Source organism: Octopus bimaculoides, chromosome 8 (assembly GCF_001194135.2).
Source record: "Octopus bimaculoides isolate UCB-OBI-ISO-001 chromosome 8, ASM119413v2, whole genome shotgun sequence".
NCBI lineage: Eukaryota > Metazoa > Mollusca > Cephalopoda > Octopoda > Octopodidae > Octopus > Octopus bimaculoides.
In genome coordinates this window covers 83,238,679-83,243,454 of record NC_068988.1, presented here as the reverse complement: position 1 = coordinate 83,243,454, position 4,776 = coordinate 83,238,679, and the positions used below count along the sequence as shown (strand labels likewise).

The window sequence follows — 4,776 nt, the reverse complement described above, 5'->3', positions numbered from 1 at the left end:
TACACTCTCGGAATGGTTGGCGTTAGGAAGGGCATCCAGCTGTAGAAACTCTGCCAAATCAGATTGGAGTCTGGTGTAGCCATCTGGTTTCACCAGTCCTCAGTCAAATCGTCCAACCCATGCTAGCATGAAAAACAGACGTTAAACGATGATGATGATGATGAAAATATAAGTGAAAATGTTTAAAAAAAACAACTCATTTCAACAAGTTTATATAATAGAAGAGAGTTCACTCCCTTGAATTGCAAACCCGCAAAACAATATTAGATGCAGGTTATTTAATACAATATAACGTCCCGTAAATTTTTCTTAAAAAGGTTTATTGTTGGAAATTTTTTTTACCTTTAACACTTATTTTAACTGTACTGTCTATAATTTTGTAGGAGATGAGAATTGCGAAAATAAATATCACTTGGCTTTCAACGTTAGTAAAGAGCCACACATCTGGAGGTGAGTAAAGTTGATTAAGTGGACCCTAGTACTTGTCTGGTACTTATTCTATTAATCCCAGAAAGAAGAAGGGGCAAGTTGACTTAGGCGAGATTTGAACTCAGAACGTAAATGGCTGTATGTAAATTGTACAAAATATTTTTCCAAAGAGATGAACATGACAAGTTTGTACCTTTTGCCTGTTTAAATCATTAGACTGCTGCCATGCTGGGGCACTGCCTTGAATTCTTAGTCGATTGAATCGATCCCAGTACTTATTTCTTTTTCTTAAGCCTGGTACTTATTCTATCGGTTACTTTTGCTGAACTGCTAAGTTATGGAGATATAAACACACAAACACCAGTTGTCAAGTGGTGATGGGGGGACAAACACAGACACACACATAGATATATACATATATTTACAACGGGCTTCTTTCGGTTTCCACCTACCAAATCCACTCACAAGGGTTTGGTCAGCCTGAGACTATAGTAGAAGAAACTTGCCCAAGGTGCCATGCAGTAGGATTGAATTTGGAATCATGTGGTTGGGAAGCAAGCTTCTTACCACACAGCCACTCCTGCACCTATGTAGATTTTATTGAAATGTATAATAATTAATTATAAATTACAGGTTTTACATGTATTGTTCTTATTAGTTAACACCAATAAAAATGATTTTTTTAAAAATTGACTACCACACCTTTGTAATTATTCCAATTTAGAAAAATTTATTCAATTTATTATTCAGTTGGAACCTGTATAGGTCAGATGTCAGCAGAAAATATGTGAACAGTACTTCCAAGGTAGTCTTAGTAAAATTTTATAAAGGGGTCAGCAACTAAACAGAGCTGAAATATTTTATGGGAAGTTAAAATTTAGGGATGTAGTTTAACTCTTTATATGGTTGTGTTGGGGGTAAAAGTAACAGGAATCAGCGTTTTAGTTTACAGAAAGTAAAATACTGAAAATTTAAACAAATAATAAAATACTACGAAGCTGATAGAATGTGAGTTGAAGAAAGTACAGACAGTACATGATACAATAGAAGAGTGTGACAGGAAACTTACGATTCACGAGAAGCGAGAAATTCATAGAGCACTTCACTACATAGTAGTGAGACAGCTGTACTTCACAACTGTGAAACAATGGCAAAGAGACAGAGGGAATACTTCACCAATTATGACACATGGTGATGACTCAGGTAGGGAGTAAAAAACAGAGTTTAGTAGAAGTTTTGTAGTTTGAGAAAGACAGACGGAGATATGTAGGAAGATGGTTACAATTAGTCACTTAGCTATCTATGTCAGGTTGGTCAGGGATGAACATATATCTCTCACAGATTTATGTATGTATGTATATATATATATATATATATATATATATATATATATATATATATATATATATATATACATACATACATACATACATACATACATACATACATACATACATACATACATACATACATACATACATACATACATACATACAGATGGAGATAGATAGTATATATGCATACTATCTTCCTTTTTCTGAGCTGAAATTCGAAACCAAATTTAAGGATTCTCACTCATCTCATCAATCACAGACCAAACAGGTGTGAAAGAAATTTCTTTGTCCTGTCAAAAAATGATGGATTGTTTGTCTTCGACCTTCAACCTCAGCTGTATCATTTAAGGTTCAAGTGGACAGGAGGCGACTTACATAGGTAGGAATTTCTCCTGTGGTATGTTTGTCTTTGTTGCTGTCATGACCATTATAAATACAGCAATCCATCATGGGACAGACAGTCAGAGACAGATGGAGAGAGAGATAGCCAGCCAGTAACTTCATTAGTTAAACAGGCAATACAGATTCAGATATTCAACATGAACGACAGTTGCAGTTGCAGAACATAAACAAACTTCACTGAATGACTAATGCACACACAGACACAAAACATGTCCGGTTCTACCCTATCATATTAATACAGTTTTTACCCTGTTAATTTCTTCACCAGCTTGAAGCAGTTGGTAATGTGATGTAGTGAAATATTTGGTGTATACAACAAGTAAATGCAAGTGTCATTTAAATAAATTATTTAAACTACAACCCGATGTTTTTACATTGCTTTACTTTGAAGTCACCCACATGCCTATTTCATCTGCTACCTCAACATATTTTGCTACACCTTTTCCACTACACACACACACACACACACACACACACACACACACAGATATGAGCATGTGAGTGTGTGCAAGCTCGTATGTGTGTGCGCGCACTTATGTGTTCGTGCAATATGTAAGTATGTGCGTCCATATGTTTGTTTGTAACAATTTCGTTCATATCAGATCAGATAGAGACTTTGGACTTGGTTTTGGTTTCCTTTCTGTTATTTTTGTTTTCTTCGTAAATGCATCTTTTTTATTTACGTTCACGTTCTGTATTTTATGTGTGAACAACATATGTAACCATGGGCAATTGTAAGGCTTTTACCTACGTGTACTTGCTATTCAAAATTGGTTGTGTTTCAGTTATGAATCAGTCCTCATAACTGAAACACGACCAATAATACCTCTCCCAAGGTTTCAACACACGTATCCACATCAAGAATCTTGCACACGAAATACACATACGAAATAATTTAAAATAGTAGTTTTTTCTTTAAAGAAAAGTATCAGCTTGGACAGAATAGAATTACAGCATGCTCTTTGTATATTCTCATTAAATAATTTTTTCAAAATTGACAACTAATCCAGGATGTTATTTCTTCTCTTTAATGCAACTGTAGAGATGTTACATCTATCACACAACCTGACAGATACAGAAACGGTTTTGTAGGCGAGAAAGAAACCAGGGGTGTTAGGAGTGTCTGTCACGTTTGTGCACAAAAGAAGAACTTAATGGATGTAGAGCTCAGGATTGATTGCAAAAGTTCCAGTTTCTGTACTTGCAACATTAATAATGCAGTATGAGTGTGAGAACTACATAAAGTTGTTGAGTGTGAACTTTAGAGAGGTATGAGTTGAGATAACTGTCCTTGATGAAAGGGGAGATATGGTCAAAACAGGGCCAGTAGAATGTAGTGGTAATTCAGGTATTCATACAGAACACCAGTTGTAAATGTGTGCTAAGTTGCTCTCATAGATTATTTTATAAATGTGGCCATGAATAAGAGAGAGTGAGAGAGAGAAAGAGAGAGAGAGAGAGAGAGAGAGAGAGAGAGAGAGAGAGAGAGAGAAAGAGTATTTAGTTAACCAAAGCTAGTACAAATATGTCTACAGTTGTCTTGACAACATTTTCTCTAAAAGATAAGAAAATGTTATGTACACATTTGCAAGTCCAAAGTCTAGAAAAAAATGCTTTAGTTAAAGTAATGTATATTTCTTAGTGTTTGTTGTTTTGTTCATATTCTGATATGGGTAGGTCTTCTCAAGAACCTCATATCACCAGACGATGGACTGAACTGTCTGGCGATATGAAGTCCTTGAGATGACCCACCAAATCAATGACACTGAGTTCTAGAAGCACTTGTGTTCCATCCACATGTAACAAGAAAACTTTTCACATACCCTACCCCAACAAACCAAACTGCATCTCTTCTTTTCCTCACATCTTTTCTTTCATGCATTATGCTTACTTCTCACTCCCCAATCCTGTCCTCATGGCCTTGTGCATTGTATCATTGCTATCAGGCAGCACCCCCTCACTCTCTCTATATACCTAGGTTTTCACCAATCACTATATTCCTCTCCCCCAGTCTCTACTCATGCTGCTTTGGCAGTGTCCTGCCACTTATATTATTATCTCTGTACCTCAAGAGTATGCCCTGGCACTTGGCCGCATGCTGGTGTGTTTACGTCCCCGTAACTTAGCAGTTTGGCAAAAGAGACTGATAGGATAAGTTTTAGGCTTACAAAGAATAAGTCCTGGGGTTGATTTGTTTGACTAAAGGTGGTACTCCAGCATGGCTGCAGTCAAATGACTGAAATAAGGTCACATGTGTTTCAACAAGACTCAGCATCTTCTCACAAGGCCCTAGTCACTCAAGAATGGTTGTCAGACAATCTTTACGATTATGTAACACCCAATATGTGGCCTCCAAACTTGTCAGATTTGAACCCTATGGACTACTACATGTGGAGCATTGTTGAAAGGGAGACTAATCATCATCCTCATAATATCATAGCTTCCCTGAAGGCTACCATTGTCAGGTGATGTCCAAAATGAATAAGAACCATATAGTGTCAGCATGCCAGCAGTTTTGGTGCCCCATTGAAGCAGTCATCGCAGCCAAAGGTGGTTTCATAGAATAATTTGTTTAAAAAATCATTATCAAGACTGATTGCACAAATGTTTA

General features: G+C 36.5%; 1 protein-coding gene across 2 annotated transcripts in view; it reads right to left on the bottom strand.

Moving 5' to 3' along the window:
- LOC106878430 (sulfotransferase 1B1) overlaps positions 1 to 4,776 on the bottom strand; it is a 66,190-nt gene that overhangs the window by 58,590 nt on the left and 2,824 nt on the right. Inside the window, exon 1 of one of the 2 annotated variants that reach the window (XM_014927639.2) lies at positions 1,499 to 1,573. The exons of the other annotated variant lie outside the window; for it this stretch is intronic. The gene's annotated coding sequence lies outside the window, so the exon portion shown is untranslated. Of the gene's footprint in view, positions 1 to 1,498; positions 1,574 to 4,776 lie in introns of those variants that run through there. 2 annotated transcript variants of the gene reach the window in all.